Source organism: Macrobrachium rosenbergii, chromosome 52 (assembly GCF_040412425.1).
Source record: "Macrobrachium rosenbergii isolate ZJJX-2024 chromosome 52, ASM4041242v1, whole genome shotgun sequence".
NCBI classification, from domain to species: Eukaryota; Metazoa; Arthropoda; class Malacostraca; order Decapoda; family Palaemonidae; genus Macrobrachium; species Macrobrachium rosenbergii.
The window spans coordinates 9,518,215-9,540,113 of NC_089792.1; the positions used below are offsets into that span (position 1 = coordinate 9,518,215).

At 33.3% G+C, this 21,899-nt stretch overlaps 1 protein-coding gene across 2 annotated transcripts in view; it reads right to left on the reverse strand.

Annotated features, from left to right (window-relative positions):
- The window catches only part of LOC136833670 (uncharacterized), a 59,743-nt gene extending 38,454 nt beyond the window's left edge, over positions 1 to 21,289 (reverse strand). Inside the window, exon 1 of one of the 2 annotated variants that reach the window (XM_067095839.1) lies at positions 20,116 to 21,289. The gene's annotated coding sequence lies outside the window, so the exon portion shown is untranslated. The remainder of the gene's footprint in view (positions 1 to 20,115) is intronic. The other variant, XM_067095840.1, reaches the window with a different exon arrangement.
- Positions 21,290 to 21,899: the final 610 nt, after the last annotated feature.

Below are 21,899 nucleotides of genomic sequence, written 5' to 3' on the forward strand. Positions count from 1 at the left end.
ATATATATATATATATATATATATATATATATATATATATATATATATACTGTATATATATAATGCTAAAACTCTGAAACATTTGTTTTGTTTGTTTGTTTGTTTAGACACTGGAGCATATGATCAAGTGTTAGCCTAATTTAGCTTTGTCCTCCCCTTCCCCCCCTTCCCTGTTCCCTCCCCTTCCCTCTTCCATCCCCTCTCCTTTCCCCCTCCCCCCTTCCCTCCACTTCCCCTTCCCCTCCACTTCCCTTCCCCTCCACCCCCCTTCCCCTCCCCTCTCCCTCCCATTTCCTCTTCCATCCCCTTCACCCTCGCTTCCCCTCCCCTCCCCCTCCTCCCCTTCATTTTCCATCCCCCTCCCCTTCCTCCCCCTCTTCCCCCTCCCCTTCGGACGCGGAGATGTTTTATGTTTGCAATTAAATTCAGATACAATTATCAAAGGGTAAAAGGAAAATACACACAAAGGAAAAAATTAAATCTACTTACTTATTTATCCAGCGAAGTCCGATGTCTTGAAACACATACAAATATATAATTTATTTATACTAATCTAGGTATGAAAGCATACGTTATATTGTGGTATATACCAATTTTCGTTATAGTTATATACTTTGGGTTCAGATAAATGTCTCTAAGTAACAACGGGTGATGAATAGTGAATTTGTTTACTCCAAGTACAAAGAAATGAATATGTAAATTTCAGTTATTATAAAATTTTAAGACAATTTTTTTTTAAACTGATAACTCTTGGATCACTTATTATTAGAACTTTCAGAAACGGTTTATCATATACTAAGCGTTGAAAACACTGACTGGATGAAGCCCTGAAAAATAATTTGTCAAAGGAATCACTGATCTTAAGTGGTTAACTGTTAAAGAGTTACTCGGCTAAAAATACTAGGTTTAGTAGTTTCGCATCTCTCTATTTTGTAGACGCTTCATTTACGTAACAGAACGCATAAAAAAAACACATGTAAATGTTGCAAAGGAACACAAAAAGTCTAAGTTTTTTCCTCTATTCGAAAAAAAAATTTGGAAATTCTCTTTCGTATGGATTCTAGACAGTCATAATACGCTTTTAAGAAAAGCCATTTTCTGTTCGCCCAGAGTATTAAAAAAAAAAAAAGAAAAAAAAAGTAAAGCGACTCGCGCCGTAAAAATTATAACTGGATTTAATAGATAGTTTCTACACAGAGACCCGTTTAGCCCTTCATTAAATCTCGTAATTGGAATCTTGATAATTTTTCTCCTCGATTATATCTCAAAAGAGGTCATATCACAAGAAAATGGCAGCGCCTCCCTTAGCCATAAAAGTCTTCTTAGCTAGCCTATTCTTTTCCTTTTAATTCATAATGATCATTAATTTTTTTTAAGAATATGAATAAATCTTTTATCTTACAGGCTAACCCAGTGATTCTCCAACTGGTGCCACTGCCAGTGCCTAGGGGTGCCGCAAGATTGTCATGAATTTCGTCTAGATAGATAGAACATTTGGAAAAAAGTTTGCATCTCAATAATTATTATCAGTGTGTAATATAAAAAAAAAAATATATATATATATATATATATATATTTATATATAAATGTCTTCATATAATTATTATCATATATAGTATATGTATATATATATATATATATATATATATATATATATATATATATATATATATAAATATATATATATATATATAAATATATATATATATATATATATATATATATATGTATATATATATATATATATATATATATATATATATATATATATATATATATATATATATATATATATATATATATATGGCTCAGTAGGTAGAGCAGCGGCCCAGACTCTCTGTAGAGGTCCGTGGCAGGTTCAAACCGCAGCCGACTGGTCAGTGAAGGCGGACACTTTCTTCCGTGCAGACACCCCGGGATTACGTATGTAATCATAGGTTTGCTGAAAAGCAAAATGGGTGTTAAGACTTACACACATAAAACAAAGCCACCCAACATCTTTAAAAACATAACAGACACTGACCTACTCGACCAGTTCTCCTCGCTGCTTGGGAGAAAGGGAGCTGAGGATTGGCATTACACATCGTTACCGGGGTCTAAGGATAGGCAGGGCAGCCGATCGATACGGCCTACCCCAACGCCAACTCAAAGTCCTTCGAAAGAAGGCATCGTGCTTATATAGAAAAATGGGAAAAAGCACGTTAAAACGAAGAAGATAGATATATATATATATATATATATATATATATATATATATATATATATATATATATATATATATATATATATATATATATAATATGGGTGCCACAGTAATGATTACATTAGTTAAGGTGCAATCACTAAAAAAAAGATTGAGAACCACTGGGCTTAACTACAGAGATTGAGGCATCTTTCAGAAAGGTATTTTATTATTACTAATATTTCTTTTATTGTCTTTTCCCAGTCTAAGTTAATCTTACTTTAAATGATAACTAACATGTCTCCTCCCATTGCAGGAAAACTTACTTTTCTGGTAAAAAGGTTTTTTGTTGGTTTAAGGAATTATATCTTTATTTTTGGGATAGTCTTTATTGTTGATTGGTTTACTTCTTCTCTATCTCCATTAAATTCCATACACATGTACATACAAGGAAGACACTTTTGACTTATCAGTATGAATGGTACTGACAACAGTATTATCTCTAAAATGAAGAGTATCAATGCAAATCAGAAATTAAAAAAAATCCACTATTGCATGCTTTTGAGAATGATCTCTCTCTCTCTCTCTCTCTCTCTCTCTCTCTCTCTCTCTCTCTCTTTAGCTATGAAAATCTATTAGTCGAAACGTATAGATGATTTACATAATCTTCATTCTCCCAAGAGGCAGTGAATCTAGTTTGTTCATTATTATTCTTTTTCTTGCTTCCATCAGATGTGAGCTACATAAAGTCTTGCCTCTGCCCGTTTCATCGGCCTCTTATTTAAAAAATAATACGAGAGAAATGAAAATCATCTTGGAAGATCAGGGAATTCATTTTACACCGACAGGAAAAAAAACAAGGGGATGATACCTTCTGGCAAACAAGGGGATGATACCTTTTTTTTTTTTTTTTTAACCTCGGCGAAGGTGCAAAAAAGCTTCGCTCTCAGGAAATCCATGAAATTTGTGTGAGATTTTCGGAAGCATGTAGATGACTGCTTAAGCAGTTCTTGTAATACTAATAAGTTACAGGATTATGTTATACATATATATATATACTGTAAATACATATTATATATATTGTGTATATATATAGTATTTTCGGAAGCATGTAGATGATTGCTTAAGCAGTTCTTGTAATACTAATAATATATATATATAATTATATATATATATTATATTATATATATATATATATATATATATATATATATATATATATATATATATTATATACATATGCATATATAGCCTATATATATGTATAACTGACTCACGAAAATAAGGAAATGAATGTCATGAATATATAAAGACTCAAAAAATAATCGAAAAAAAAATAAATCAAGATTCTGAAGGAAAAAGGGAAACACTGGAGCAAAAACTATCCACTAAATGTGGTTACAATTTTTCGTGTGAGCTTTTAATTTTTCCTATTCAAAATCGAGTCTGTCGGGCTCCTTTAAGTCATTTCCAAAGTTCAGTATTATTTTTAAGTATCCTTATATATATTATATGTGCTCTGGAGTTCTTATGTGTGTGATATATATATATATATATATCTTAGAAACACACATATATATATATATATATATATATATATATATATATATATATATATATATATATATATATATATATATATATATATATATATATATATAATTACTATGTACGTATATATATGCACAAAACTGATTAAGCTTGAAATGAATGGCACAAGGAATTTCATGGCGAGATATATCAGTGACATTTTCCTGTTGCAAGACTCACCTTTCAAATATAATCGAGTAAAAAAAAATCAAGATTCTGATTACGAGATTTAATAAAGGGCTAAACGGGCCTCTGAGCAAAAACTATCCATTAAATGCGATTACAATTTTTCGTGTGAGTTTCTTAATTTTTTTCCTTCGGGGGACAGATAATAGCTTTCCTTAAAATCGAGTTATATGGTCTACCAGCTCCGTATGATAATAAGAAGGTCGATTTTTAAGCCATTTTCAACCATAAAATCAAATTGTTCAATATTCAGATTTTTAGTATCCTTACGTAGCGTTTATATTAGAAACGTTTTTGCTTTGGAGTGCTTGCGTTGCTGTGATGAATATTTACGAAATATAGAGCGAGGAACTGCGGGGGGAGATAGAGAGAGAGAGAGAGAGAGAGAGAGCTATTGTATCGGGGGTGTCACTGTTATTTAACGATATTGTGCTTTAACGGTATTGTGAATTTTTTCTATAATTTTGTATAAGCGTCCGTTAATCAGAAGACTTACAAATTAACCTATCAATAAAATTGAAAATTAATTTTTATATTTTCTTATACTTTAGTTAATTTATTCCCCATACGATATGTTCACGAATGTTGATGTATGATACACACATTTTTATACGTGAAAATGACCCCTTTCTGCTTTAAGCAAGAATACATGGACATACTCTGGGAAGGATTCGAAAATTTAGCTGCGCAAGTTCATGAAACTTTCCGTTTTCTTCACTAACGCGTCTTTATAATTTTAGGTTCGCGGTAAAATCCAGATACCACTGAATAATTTATTATTTTAACTCCGTAAACTTGCACCTCATGACAGACTTTTTAGTGACGAGATAGGTTTTTTTTTTTTTTTTTTTTTTTTCAGAAGGACGAAAGAATCCTTTAAAGGAGAGGTATCCCGTGCGATATATATATACCCTTGCGAAAACAAAGAGGAGACGTAATGAGATTAGAATTATGCATGAGGTTTCAGATATTCCGAAAAAATGCGACGACACTGAAGTTCAGTTATGAAAATTTGTGGCTGACTTAAACGATGATCTTTCCTTCTTCTAGTTTCTAGTAAATGGCGCTTCCGCTAGCCACAACGAATTGTGAAAAATTTTCTTGAAAAAAAAAAAAAACAAGAGATTTGAAGGTCTAAATTCTTTAAAATAAAATAAAATACCAACTTTCAATGGTCATAAAATTTCAGGACAAAAAAAAAACAGTTTCTGAAAGATAAGAATTTATTTACCGTTAATTGGGGCTTTTGGAAATAAATCATAAAATGATGCTTAGATATTGGATTCAGTATTTTTGCGAAATATAAATTAAAATCAGAGGTTTTTACTTCCCCAGGCATATTATTTTATATTACAGATGAGTATTAACTTTTAACCGACATATAAAAAAATTATATATAATCTTTTAACCTCTTTAAACTTAGTTACGAATAATTACTTTATTTTCATTAAAGGAGGCAGGAGGATATGAGGCATTTATTTTCAATTACTTTTTCATTTTATAATTTTTCATATCTCTCGGCTATTTTTCAAGATCTCACCAAAATTTATGATGAATGGAAATAAATGCTGAAAACTGAATCTGTGTTCACAATAATAATCATTATAAAATCATTATTTACAAAGGTTCCAACGCGTACTACCTTGCTCTGCACGTTAAAATATCTTCCGGGCAACTGAGCAACAAGTAATTATGCCCTCAAGCGGACGGAACAGGACGGAACAACAAGTACTTATGCCCTCAAGCGGACGGAACAACAAGTACTTATGCCCTCAAGCCGACGGAACAACAAGTACGCCTCGCGGACGGAACAACAAGTACTTATGCCCTCAAGCGGACGGAACAACAAGTACTTATGCCCTCAAGCCGACGGAACAACAAGTACTTACGAACCTCAAGCGGACGGAACAACAAGTACTTATGCCCTCAAGCGGACGGAACAACAGGTACTTATTCCCCCAGGCGGACGGAACAAGCAGTTAAACCCTCAAGCGGATGGAATATAGGTTAGTCGTGATTCCGGTATATATCCTAAATGCCTACCGTAAGCCAATGGAAGGCCAGTAGGACATCTTACAACCATAAAAGAATATAGAGAGGTCCTTGCAATAGTAATCAGTACCGAAAATAATTCAATTAGGTTATCTAAAATGGTTTGCATATTTAAAAAAAAAAAAAAAAAAAAAGGAACTATTTCTATTCTTTCCAACATTTTAGTTTCTGCGGTGGTAAGTTGGTCTGTTATGCTTGTTTACGAATGTCTATCATGAAATAATAATAATAATAATAATAATAATAATAATAATAATAATAATAATAATAATAATAATAATAATGCAGAAAAGTGTGCTACTAGAAACAGAGCACATAGTGAGAAAAGTGATGGACTCCCAAGGAGGCAGGATGCAACCAGGAACCCCACACTATAAACCACCCAGTCGAATAGGATGACTGTGATAGACCAAAAAATAAATACATAAATAATACTAATAATAATAATAATGATAATAATAATAATAATAATAATAATACCACCCATAAAATAGGATGACTGATAGAAATAATAATAATAATAATAATAATAATAATAATAATAATAATAATAATAATAATATATAATAATAATATAATAATAATAATAGCTGAAACGCATTCAGTAAATAAGAATTATTATCTTTGATTTTCCAGTAAGAAATATGGCGAAAAGGAAAATGAAATCCTACTCGAAAGAGCCTGTACACGGAAAAGGTTTCAGCTAAAAAGAATAATACTCACTGGATTAGATTTGGCTCTGGCAGTTTCCCACAGGCCTATAGCTTACTGGTGCCGCTTAAAATTGGAGTTTTTTTTTTGGGGGGGAAGGGGTACTGCTAAGTAGACTCTGATATATGGGGTAAGGATTATTTATTGCGATTTTCCCATTTCCTTTCTCCATCAAATGTCGTGCCCTATAATTCTTTACTCTCTCTCTCTCTCTCTCTCTGTACACACACACATAATATAAATCATATATATATATATATATATATATATATATATATATATATATATATATATATATATATATATATATACTTCAATTTTATTTATTATGATGTGTGTTAACTACTGTGTTATATATATATATATATGTATAAAATATATATATATATATATATATATATATATATATATATATATATATATATATATATATATATATATATATATATATATATATATATATATATATATATATAAAAACCTTTTGATATTCAGTAGTTACCCTGATGGCATTCTCATGATCTAAAAGTTGAAGAGTATAAATCCAGGGAGTTTACGATGGATCATCCTAAGTGGAGTTAATCATTTAAATTACGTAACGTTGATGGAAAATGAAACACTCATAGACTGACCTTGGGGCTTGATAATTACGACTTGGCGTTGCGTCACATCAATCAAACAAATCTCCAACACTCTTGCTAATTAGTAAATGATAAACTCTTCTAATATATCCTGCTGCTTTCATGTGAGTTTTGTTGTCTCTTATTATCCTGAATTTTGTCTTAGGAAATTGAGTCGAGCTGTATGTATAGGTCTTTCACTTAATACCCTTTGATTAATTTGTTTTCGTCTTTTATGCAGTACATTTTCAAATGACTGTTCCTTTCTCTGCGTTGGATCATTTTATTACTTTCAATCCCTTATATCGGCATTTGGGTTTCCCAAATTATTACTGCACTTACTAGTTTCAGTGCTTCATACGAAGTCATTTGCACTCTTATTACGTTTAATTCTCTTTTCCACTTGTGAATTTTCTGTTGTTGTTTATTAACAACAACAGAAAATTTACAGAGCAAGCAAATGAAGTTATGAGGCCATGTTAATGTTAATTTATACTTGTTCTGAGATATTCATTTTCAATTGTTGCATATTACTATAAAGGTAGTTTAGCATCTAGTCCTTTGTTTTTTTGGGGTAAAGGTGTTCTTCTAATCGCATTTTAGCTGGGGTTGTAGGTATACTCATATTCCACTTCAAGAATATAGTACTATACTAGTTCTGGGGCTCAGCTAATTTTGCTGTCTCTCTCTTATTTAGTTAGAAAATACAAAGCTAATCCGTCTCTTATCTGATTGATTGATTGATGTCTGCCCAGGTAATGGAATGGAATACAGTTTAGGCAAAAGGCCAAACACTGGGGCCTATGAGGTCATTCAACACTGGAAAGGAAACTGAGAGTAGGTAAGTTTGAAAGGTGTAACAGGAGGAAAGCCTTGCAGTTAAACTTTGAAACAATTGTTAAGAGAGAGTGGAAAGTAAGCTGGAAGAAAGACAATATGAATGGTAGTACAGTAAAAGGAATAAAAGGGGTTGCAGCTAGGGGCCGAAGGGACGCTGCGAAGAACCTTTAATTATGCCAACAGTGCACCCCGTGAGATGCACTGACGGTTCTATCCCACTGCGGGATTGCCCAGGTAAAGTTCTATTTTCGAATGTTTGTTTTGAACACCTTGATAGTGTGATAGTAAGTGCTAAGAACCATGAAGGAAATTTATTTATTTTGCTGTTACTGGGGGGGAGATTATATAAAAAAGAAACGATTATCCTGCGATGTCGTTAGCGGCTATTACGCTTTAGGAGCATTTTATGCCTTGCATCGCCATTAAAGTTTTCGCTGTTTTTCCATCATAATCGCCTTTAGGTTGTATGAAATATCTGTAATCATATACCGCTGAAAACTCCAGGGGATAAGTGAAATGACTAATTTTGCACATTATTTCTTTCCTGGTATTGCAATTAGATTGCTGAATTAAAATTTACCTGCATTTGGTGAATGCCCTTTGCTTTCACGCTGTTAAAATGCCATAAGTGACTGATAGCTAATGTTTTTGGAATAACTATTAACATAAGTGCTTTCAGGAATGTATCTTTAAGTTATGTCAGAATAAAATTATTTCATTATTCAGGTTCTACATCTTTTTTTTTTTTTTTTAAATTTGTAGGAACCCATATTTCCTGCCAAATTTATCAGTTCCTTTGTAGTTTTTTCAATAATTTACGTTTTATTGATAGTTGTATTGATAGCTATGATTCGGTATGTGACACATGAATAGCATTCTAGTCCTTCCTGTGTGTAACGTTCCATCTGCTGGTGCAAACTGTTTCCTAGTAAAGATGGCCATAGAATTCTTAAGTAAATAAAAAATAAATGTATATTCGTTAAGAAAAGTCTTATATCTTGAAATGAAAATCCTTTTCCAACATATTTTTAATGTAATTTTACCTCTAGGTGTTACATTCAAGAATATAGGCTGTTTCTTTTATTTCAACCTGCGTCAGTGTAAGTTTGGGAAGATGGTTTAGATGGCCATAAAATTTTTATTAAGTAAATAAAAATAAATATATATTCGTTACGAAAAGTCTGATATCTAGAAATGACAATTGTTTTCAACATATTTTTTATGTCATTTTACCTCAAGGTGTTGCATTCAACAATATATTTCTTTTACTTTAACCTGCGTCACTGTAAGTTTGGCAACATGGCTTACAGAGAGGAGTATTTAAACCGTTGAATGTTTTAACACAATGCCCTTGAGAGACTATATGAAGAAACTCGGCTGTCAATAAAATATTTTAGTGTAACGTCCCTTAAGAAAGTTTTCTTACAGGAATATTGTGCTGAACGTTTTCGTAAACTGAGAAATGCTGTCTAAAAACATTTTTGTCGTGTACTCTGCTGAAGGATGTAAAGTGGGGGTTTGAGAGTGGGGAATTGAATAGAGAAAAGAAGAATTTGAACATTTATATCCAAGGCTAGATATGAATGAAGACTTAGAAAGCAAAAAGGTAGAACGACAGATGAAAAGATATATATATATATATATATATATATATATATATATATATATATATATATATATATATATATATATATATGTATGTGTGTATATATATAGCCTATATATATATATATATATATATATATATATATATATATAATATATATATATAATATATATATATATATATATATATATATATATATATATATATATATATATGTATATATATATATATTATATATATATATATATATATATATATATATATATTTATAGGCCTATATATTTATATTATATATATATATATATATATATATATATATATACATATATATATATATATATATATATATATATATAAACATCGTTATACTGAATAAATAATTATCTCCCTTTCTTGATCATACTAAACAGAAAACAAAACAATGGAATTCCTTATTTCATTTAATTACGTCTTTATCATGTTCATTTCTTAATCATTCACTGTTTTATCGCTTTGCAAAGGAAAAATGTGCAATTTTCAGCTACCCAGGTGATTTTCATATATGTAATCGCAGTGTACTTTGAGTCTGTAATTCATAGTCACTGTGTTCATAACTTATAAGATACATCTCTCATACAACATTTGATATCAGCATTGAGAAAGAACGCTAATATTTTTATTAAGCATTCTATACATGATTAGTCAAAGAACATCAACGACTTTACCTACTCTGCTGCCGAAAATCATTGATTAATTTTCCATTTAAGGTATACTTAGCCTACACTAAAAATCTTTTATCCAAAAAAGGGTTCATGTTATTTCCTTATGAGAAACACCTCCTTACTCAAGAATACTTGGGCAGAGAGTACTGTTCCCAGGCTTCAAAAATTAGGAAACTGTGCACGGAAAAAGTTCCCTGTCAAACGAAGTACCTGACATCTTTTGGTACTTTCCAATAGGGCGTTTTTAGAACAGCACATTTTTCATTAAAATGACAAAGAAAATAAGTGTTACGTCCTGGTACTAAAACGTAAGTCTTAAGCTATTCATGTAGTCTAAAAACCAGTTTCATTTTTTCCCGTGTGTAACCTACACAGCCATAATACTCCTTCTAGATAACCATTATCGCTGCGCCTGAAGGAAAAGAGAAAAATTGGCCCACGCCAAAAAATCATAACCTAATTTAGGGCATAGTCTCCTCGCTGACGCCCGTTTAGCTCCTCGTTAAATCATGTTATTAAAAGCCTGATGAACTTTATGTTATTTAAAAAGAAAAAAAAATCTTGAAAGGGTAAACTGCGCTGCCTCTCGGCAGGATTTTCTTCAATTTTTCTCATTTAAAATAAATTTATTTTTTTTATTTAAAAGTATAAAATTTTCATTGTTTATACAGTCATAAAATTCAGACAAATCATAGTAATTTTTCAAACGTTGTGTTCTTAGCCTATTATTTATTACAGCAATCAGTTCTTCACTTCCTAATTTAACATCATGGTTCATTTGTTAAACAAAAATGAGTGTCTATATCATGAAAATACAAACATCTCTAGGGAATAAGGGTAACCGTATCTAAAAGTTATTGCTTTGTTTTTAATCTTTCTCTTGAGATTAACCTGCATCATTTCCTGTTTCAATACACTTTTATATAGCATCAGGTCAGCAGTCACAAAAATATAACGCTTATAAAAAGTAATTCTTATGTATTAATGTGCATGGTACTAGTGTTTCAGATAGAGATTAAAACTGTGTACTATGGCTTATATCGATAGAAATCCGAAATTTCCAGTTTCTCGGTAATACGAAGGTTTCTCTCTCTCTCTCTCTCTCTCTCTCTCTCTCTCTCTCTCTCAAGCTAGAAGTACGGGAATCCTTAATGCCTCTTTATTATCGATCAACATAATTATATATTAAACTTCCAAAAGCCACCTTACTACTAGTTCTGAAACAGACTTGTTTCTACTTTCTTCTAGAACTGGCTTCGTTCTTTATCATTCACTTTTCCTCATCAGGCAAGAGGTGAACAACGGCATTCATTTGCCAATCCCACAGGCCTTGGCATTAACAAAATACAACAGAAATGATAAAAATGCCCAAGCGTTTCATGGGAGGTCAAAGAATGAACGCCTCTCTGGGAACCAGGGAGAGGCAAGGCAAAGAATTGTGGCTCCTGTGTTTTCCTGAAGCTGCGTGAAGGAATAAATGTTTTGCTCTTGGGATGAAACGAACAAAATGAGACAGGACGACGGGAAAATGCTAATGAGTGCTGTTGGATACAACCAGGAAATGCATGAAATTTAAGTAAGTTTTTCTTCAAGAGCTTTTAACGACTTCTCAAGCATTGCGTTGAATTAGTTACAAGGAGGGTACATTATGTATATACTGTATATACTGTATATATATATGTATATATATATATATGTATATATATATATATATATATATATATATATATATATATATATATATATATATATATATATATATATATATATATAGGCCTATATATATATAAGAAGAGATTTCATACTATAGGCGCAGACAGACAAATATACACACACAAACAGATGTGTATATTATACACTAACATATACGGTGCGTATATGTATATATATACATGTGTTTGTCTGTCTGTCTGTCTGTCTGTGTGTATGAAATCTCTGCTCTTGCAAACACACACACACACACACATATATATATATATATATATATATATATATATATATATATATATATATATATATATATATATATATATATATATATATATATATATATATATACTGTATATATATTGCATGTGCAAACGTCTGCCATGACTTATGTTCTATACGTACATCAAATACATCCACTTTAAATTTTTCTAAGATAGACTTTAAAAATGGATGCTATGTGATTCCTTTTCATGTGCTGAGATTTGATGACCATGCTGTTACAAATACATAAGAAAGTCCTTTAAAATTTATATTACCTAAGTATATCTTTAGTAACAATGTAACATTAACTTTGACCTATCATCCAAAGATAATGAACAGCAGCTAATATCATCCACTGACTTACGTTATACTTTATCTTGGCACAATAACAGGAAGCAGCAAATTAAATATCTGGCACCTCAATTGAAAACGGATAAAAACTAAATTTTTCATAGATCTGCTGTACAGTATTAGAAGTTGTTCAAAAATCTACGCAACGTTTCGGTCTTGTTTCGAAAGTCGTCAATAAAACAGTCGCGTTTCTTCTTACAGCTGAGTGACTGACCTGATATCCTATATTACAGAACGGTTGAGTCAGCACTTTTAGCTTTGCATATTTTTCCTCTCCTGTTTCGCTGAGGCCAGAAGGCATTGCCTTGAGCCCTTTTTTCACCTTTGCTGAAATCAGTATTGCGTCTCTCTCTCTCTCTCTCTCTCTCTCTCTCTCTCTCTCTCTCTCTCTCTGATAGCAATGATTATTTTGGTTATTCTCTCTCTCCAGGTATTTTGCTTCTATATCATTTGAGACCAGTAAGCAATGATTATTTTGGCAATATTCTTAAAATGTGTGTGGCAGTCGAGAAACAACCGTATTAATAAGTCCTTATTATATCTTATTTGGAAATGTTATTCAATTATTCAACTGGAACAGGTTGTAAGACCAGGATACTTAGTGTTGATTTTATACAGGCTTTTATTCTGTACTTTTAATTAGGCATAGAAAACAATACAGAATAAATATGTCCGAAGGCATCAGAATCATTCCTAGATCTATAAGGGGAAAATAAAAAAATTTTAATATTATGTCGATTGAATCTTATGGCATCGTCCAACTGGAACAGAAATGTCATAAACGTACGTATGCCTACTCGCCCACGTAATCATGGATGGTTAAATAAAAGCCAAAGACTTACGTGGTAGGATTCACCTAAAGGGTCATTTTAAACTTGTCTTCAACTTGTTTGTAATATGGATGCGATATATATATGCACCCTAAAGGGTCATTTTAAACAGGTATATATATATATGTATATATATATATATATATATATATATATATATATATATATATATATATATATATATATATATATATATATATGTGTATATATATGTGTGTGTGTGTGTATATATATATATATATAGGATTCGGTCTATAAGCTTAAAAATTTGTTGACATTACAAAATACAAAATGAAGTTTTCTGAATTGGCTCTCAATTTAATTGAAAAAAAGCGAAAAATCAATCTTTTGTATGGCCGTAGCCCGAATGAACTATACAGTAGCTTTCAGCCCACGAAGGAAGAAAAACGTATTTGTGTTAATGTTAAAGATATAATATTTCAATTAGGCTATATAATACAAATAGGTAATGAATACTTAGGCAAGAGTCATTAGTGGGGTTTTGGGTAATTCGATTTAAAGAGATAAACTTATTCTTTTTTTTATTCTTTTTTTAGCCATCCTAATTAGTTAATAAAGTTACCTAACGCCAAGTATTGAAAATGATAACATACCACAAAATGAATCATTACACTTTCTGCACTTGTTATAATCGAAGCCATGTGCAGCCTATGTTCTCCTTCACTATATATCATTAGATATGGCAACAGACATGACCTTGTTAGCTAGTGTTTTTCTAAAAATATAGAGAATAGATCAGTTTTTTTATCCCTTGTATGATCTTAGCACAGATGCTGCCTAATCATTCAATCTCCACAAACACTTGCTCTGAAATAAACTATGTTCATCTTGTCTAATTAGTAGTATATTATATCTTTATGGCATTGAGAGAGCATTGCCAGTGTTAATCATATAATTAGATTCTAACCTAAGATAGTGTTTACTACTCTTGCAGAGAAATCTTTCATGGATTTTATATAACTTTATAATATCCCACGATACACTGAGGGCAGATTTCACAGTAAAGTTACCATTACTGAAACTGAAATGCTTTCCAGCAATACGATTTACCATTTAAAATGTAGCAGAAAACTTGCATGCATATAAATTTGATTGTATTTGGAATTTTCAAATGACTAATATGTGTTGAAATTAATCTTGTGTTTTTAAAATGAACGTGTTTCCGTTCAATATCCCTTGTTATCAAGTTCTTTATATTCTCAAATTTTCCCACTTTTTCATTCAATATCAATTTTAAGATTGTACACAGCTTCAGAAATTAGGTTCATCACTTCTCTCTCTGATGTAATATGAGGACAAAATTCTATTCCGTTTGATGATAATGAAATCCTGTCCTTCTCTCTCTCTCTATCTCTCTCTTTTGAAGAGTTTGGGAGTTCGAAATTATTTGATCATGGAAAGAGACTCATTCCCTCTTCAATGTTGCATATATTTTCTCTCAGTTTGTTTACCTAAGTTTTGTACTGCCTTTATCCATTCGTTTTTGGAATATAAATACTAATTTGGATTTTCTTTATTTTTTCTGTTCTCTTTTGACAGGGAAATATCGGGAAAGATATGTTTGACCAACGAAATTGCCTTCTCTTCTTCTCTTTCCTGAAGACAATGTTTTCTTCTTCTTTTACTATCACGGTAATATAAAAGAGAGTCTTTTGCATTAAAGGCCTTATATAACCCCTGTGAAACTAACTGATACTTACTATATTTGGCTATGGAATTGAGCCATTCTTAAATAACTCTATTCTCTCTATACTTCATATTTCATCTTCTCTCAGTTTCTCCGTTATGTTTTTCTTTCGATTTTTTTTTTTAGGTTCTAGTTTACTGTAACATCACAACATTGCTTTATGATGTATAGGCAATAAAAATTAATGAAACATTATCCTTATTCCACTGGCTGAAGTCCAACGAAAAAAAAATCTTACCGTGAACAGCAAGACTCGAATATGAGATTACTGAAATGACATTAAGAAAATAAAAATGTTATGGAATGAATCATCATCAATTAAATAAAATAAAATTACAAAAATATGAGAAACAATACTCAAAACTGCAGGGTTATCATCTACGATACCCTGAAAAATCCAACTCTTAAAACGAGAGCCAGTCGCATTTATAAGAGATTGCACTTGGAAAATGTTTCGCATAAAAAGACCTCATTTTAACTTCCGAACACGATTTGAGTGTCTGCCTCCCTGCACAGGCTTACATTTTTTTTTATTTTAAAGTTGAACAGAATATCCGCCTTTTTACGGATAATTAAAGAGTATTTTTTTCGGAGCCAGATGGCAGAAATGCAATGTAGTTTTTTTATGATGATGTGTATTATCTTTCTCTTATGTACATTTTGTTATATACTAACTCATAAGAATTTTAATACCAGCTTTAGAGAATTTTATCCCACTTTCTTAATGTTATTTAAACATAAATGACATTTAAAGTTTTCGATTATATTTTTACATCAGACTTTACTGTATTTCCATACAGAAAATAAGAATGCGGTAATAAAATGATAGAAAAAAGTATAACTCTAAAGTAATAACAAACATTTTTACATATTACTGGCTGACCAACCCGGCGCTGCCCAGGAAAACTTTGAATGACAACCACTAAACTCTCTCTCTCTCTCTCTCTCTCTCTCTCTCTCTCTCTCTCTCTCTCCCTCTCACTCCCCCTCTACTCTCTCTCTCTCTCTCACCTCCTTTCCCTTTCCTGTTAGGATAAATGCTTCAATTACATTGCCCAGTATTTTTGACATTTTATATTTCATCCAGTCTCAAGCTCCATTCCTAACAGTGCTGAACTTGGACTTGAAGGGCATTGTGAGTGTCACTATTCATCTCAACGACCTCAAAACTATGGATTAAACACAAATATCTATCATTTTTTAAATTTTATTTTTCACCCCACCTCACCCCTTCCCATTGGGGCTGAACTTGGACTTAAAAGGCATTGGGAGTATCACTATTCATCTTAGTGACCTTGAAAACTACAGATCAGACGCTAATATCTGTCGTCAGTTATTTCTACATGTCACCCCCTTCCCACCCGTTCTCACCAACCCCCCCTTTCCTATCGAGGCTGAACTTGGACTTAAAGGGCATCAGAAGTGTCACTATTCATCTCAGCAACCTCAAAAAATATGGATTAGACACTAATATCTGTTATTTTTGGTTATTTTTACATGTCACCCCCTTCCCACCCCTTTTCTATCAGGGCTGAACTTGGACTTAAACAGCATCGGGAGTATCACTATTCATGTCAGCAACCTGAAAAAATATGGATTAGACACTAATATCTGTCATTTTCAATTATTTTAATTACCCCCTTCCCACCCCTTCTCACCCTTCTTACCCTCCTTGATAACAGGGTTGAACTTGGACTTAAAAGGCATTGGGAGTATAACTGTTCATCTCAGCAACCTCAAAAACTACGGATTAGACTAATATCTGTCGTTGTCAGTTGTTTTTACATGTCACCCCCTTCCCACCCCCCTTCCTATCGAGGCTGAACTTGGATTTAAAGGGCATCAGAAGTGTCACTGTTCATCTCAGCGACCTCAAAAATTATGGATTAGACACTAATATCTGTCGTTTTCGGTTATCTTTACATGCCACTCCATTCCCACCCCTTCTCACTATTGATGCTGAACTTGTACTTAAAGGGCATCAGGATTATCACTATTCATCTCAGCAACCTCAAAAAATATGGATTAGACACTAATACCTGTAATTTTCAGTTATTTTTACACCACCCCCTTCCCACCCCTTCTCACCCCCCTTGCTAACAGGGCTGAACTTGAACTTAAAGGGCACCATGAGTATCATTACTCATCTCAGCGATCTCGAAAACTATGAATTAGATACTAACATCTGCGTTTTCTGTTATTTTTACATGTTACCCCATTTCCCACCCCTTCTCAACCCCGCCCCCCACTTCCTATCAGAGCTGAACTTGGACTTGAAGGGCATCGGGAGTGTCACTATTCATCTCAGTGATCTCGAAAACTATGGATTAGACACTAATATCTGTGTTTTCTGTTATTTTTACATGTCACCATTTACCCACCCCTTCTCACCCCCCCCTTACTATCAGAGCTGAATTTGGACTTGAAGGGCATTGGGAGTGTCACTATTCATCTCAGTTACCTCGAAAACTATGGATTAGACACTAATATTTACGTTTTAGTTTATTTTTACATCACCCCCTTCCTATTGGGGCTTTAAACCTAATATTTGCATTTTCAGTTTTTTTTCAAGTCACCCCCTTCCCACCCCTTCTCACCCCCTTTTCTTACCAGGGCTGAACTTAGATTTAAAGGGCATCAGGAGTGTCACTGTTCATCTCAGCAACCTCGAAAACTACAGATTACATACACTAATATCTGTCATTTTCAGTTATTTTTAAATGTTACCCCCTTCCCAGGCCTTCTCACCCCCTTCTTGTCGGGGCTGAACTTGGACTTAAAGAACATTGGGAGTGTCACTAATCATCTCAGTGATCTCGAAAACTAAGGATCAGACACTAATATCTATTTTTTTCGCTTATTTTTACATGTCACCCCCTTCCCACCCCCAAAACCCCCTTTGGTGCCAGTGACGTCCTACCCCCCACAGGTATTCTTTCCCAGATAGTAAGTCGTATGTATACCAAGTCTGGTTGAAATTGCTCAATGCGTTTCAGTTATGCTGGAACACACACACACTTACACACATGCACATCCATCTTTATATATACAGAAGATATATATACATATATATAAATATATAAACATATATACTATATACATATGTATGTATATAAATATATATGTATGTATATATGTATATATATATATATATATATATATATATATATATATATATATATATATATATATATATATATATATATATATATATATATATATATATGGCTCAACAGTTATAGTCGCTGTACCTTGTTTCCCAACAAGGCGGCAATTTGAATTTGATTAGTGATGAACCACTTTTCAGTTATAATTCCCAAGGCATAGTGAACTGGATATTAGTCTATACGAAACTTGTGGCTTAATGCATTTGCTAATATAAAAAAATTCCCTTCGTATTTGATAAACACACAGCCTTGCTGATGTTGGCATATATATATATATATATATTTATATATATATATTTATATATATATATATATATTTATATAAATATATATATATATATATATATATATATATATATATATATATATATATATATATATATATATATGCCAACATCAGCAACGAAGCAAATTCTTATCTCTCCCGAAGAAGAGATAAGAGGAGGCAACGTTATTCGGGAGTATTTTCCGCGACCTCTTTCATGGTCCACGCTACGTCAGATAAAAGTATGAACCTAAAGACAGACATTCGGCGACCCCGAAAATTGCATTTGGCTTCGCTCCTTCCCTCGAGATATGTCAAGTTCCCGTTCGAACGAAAAGAAATAAATGTCAGTTGCCTCCTCCCTCCGCCATTTGTCTAAATCTCCTGGCTCTCTGAAAATAACACCCAATCAGACACACACACACACACACACACACAGACGAGAGACGATTGAATACCAGGTCTCTGTGAGAGATATATCGTAGCAATGCCTAAAACATTGATGTTTTCTCTCTTATTTTATTATTATTGTATTATGCTTACTTGAAGAGTGTATATGGAGTTATTTCAGTCTGAAACTTTTATTTTTCTTGTGTGAACATCTGAAATTTACATATTTAGTATATTTTAATTTGAAAAATGTTAATTGTGCAATTTGTAGGCCTATACGTATGCTTTCAATTCTATACAGTTTTACATCAACAGATATGCTTATAAGATTATATCAGGCTAATCATATTCCTATAATAAAACCGGTGATCTACATGCAAACTAGCGGAGTTAAAGCCAGCCATAGAAGATTCTGCCCTGTGCTGTGGAGTAACTAGTGTTAATAGCGCCCCAGGCGGACTCTGAAAGTGCCAGCCCATTCCCGTGCTAAAAGTACTAAAGTGGTGAAAATTAAACGCACAAGCCTTAACAACTCAAACAAACAGCTGAAACAAAAACAACACAGCAGATTTACAACGGAACCCTACGAGCTTTGTTAGACGAAATGTGCTAAAAATCTAGAATTATGCCAGACCATCCGTGCTCAAACGATGCCAGAGTGCCGCCCGGGGAGGACCGCCTCCCCCTTAGTTACGCCACTGGCCCTGTGCTCTCTGAAATAGCTTACTTTCATGGGCGTCTCTCAATATAGTTAGGCCTATGCTCGTGCAGCTATCTTCCTAAAACGTCTGTTGACCTATATTATTATTTCAATTATAAAGTCACTTTCGTTGTGATTCTTGGGTAGGCAAATTCATTCATGTGAAAAAAACAACCATAACTTTACCATCACATAACACAAAAGCTAAAAAAGATAGAGCAATGAAATTTGAGCATAACACTCACCAACTCCTCTTCTTCCTCTTTAGCTAATAGCGAATGGGCTGACCACGGCGACAGCGAAGCTCAAGAAGCCTTTTTGGAACCGAGTCCTCGCGGTCCTCAGCTATTGTAGGTCTAGGGCCTATGTAGGTCCTGAGCCTGTGCCTGGGCGCCGCGAGCGCCGCGATTAACTAGGCGTTCTCAGGTTGACATGGCCACGTGTTCTTTATTTGATTTTTCAGTGCTGGCCGTAAATTTTCAACAGGCGACAAGTCTGGGGAGTTCTCTGGCCATTTGCAATAAAATGAACCCCATAATCGTTAGACCAACCCCTAACTAATTATGAAGCATGAGCTGGGGCGCCATCTTGTTGGAGACCCTCTGTCACATCTTGATGGAGAACCTCTGTCTCATCTTGATAGAGAACCTCTGTCTCATCTTGATGGAGAATCTCTGTCTCATCTTGACAGAGAACATCTGTCTAAGTGCATTGAAACGAATCTTCTATGATCATTCAACAAGAGATAATAATTATACCACATAGGTTGGGTGGGAGGGAACCACACCGTAATACCCGAACCCATCCCCAAACACCATACCAAGCGAAGGGAAGCTTGACAGCAATTACACTTGCTTTCCTTTGCCATCACTCACCAAAAAAAGTGCTTTCATCTCTTTATAACACTTTACACCACTTTTCTAAACCCCAACCACAATACCTCTCCTTAAATGCCAGGCGATTCTTCCGTTGTCTTTCGGTCAGTGTAGGCCTATGCTTCGCCACCATCTTTCTATACCCAGCATCAGGAAGCCTTTCTTGAATGGTCCTGATACTCACATACCCGAATATTTTGGGAGTTTGCTCCCTCAGGAGCCTTGCACTAAGGGTTGGATTTTCTCTAACTGCCCTCTGTACAATGTCTCTCACTTGTAGGGGATAATTGGCAAGGCTTAGCCGCCGCCATGTCTTGAGAAGGAACCTCTTCCCCCATCCTTGAGCCGTTTCAAAACATTTCGAACTTTTACGGCGGTTTGGGCGCTTATGCCTAAGTAGATAACTCTGTCTTGAATAATTCACAAATTCTTAGGTTATCCTCCTTAGAAGAGCGCATCTTTGACGTCACTACACGAAGGTCAACGAGTCCAAACACGATCGAAAAGGTTAACGAACAATCACTTCAAGAGCTAATCGATAACTGGTTATTTTTTTTTTTTTTTAGACTTGGTGTGCGGCAATGCGTGGGTGGAACCAGTTGCCAATTAGTCAATTTGTCCTCCCGGACGATTTTTTTTGGACAGTTAAACTTCTTTTCCCTTATGGTCTAGACTTTTAAATACTGGATCTTTTCGCATTTGAAATCAGGCCACAGTCCTATATTTATACTGCTGTGCTTTAAAGTATTCTACAACACAGTAACGAAATATATCAGAATCAGATAATCGCCAAATGATATGTCAGCAATTTTTTTTTTATCCGTATCACGTTATTTGTTATCATAGAACCTTGTTCCTAAGTTCCATATTTTACCGTACATTTTGACAGGATTAATGTGAGCTTCAAATTCATACAAAACTGTATGTTTTTACAATGTTTGCAGTTTTCAAACTTCATCCAGTCTTACTTTTTCCAATTATCAATAAATTTTTAGGAACTAGGTTGATCCCTCTCTCTCTCTCTCTCTCTCTCTCTCTTCTCTGTATCTGTAGTAAACCTTTTGTTCTAGTTTTCCTAAAGGCAGAAATAGCAAACCTTTCTCTCTCTCTCTCTCTCTCTCTCTCTCTCTCTCTCTCTCTCTCTCTCTCTCTCT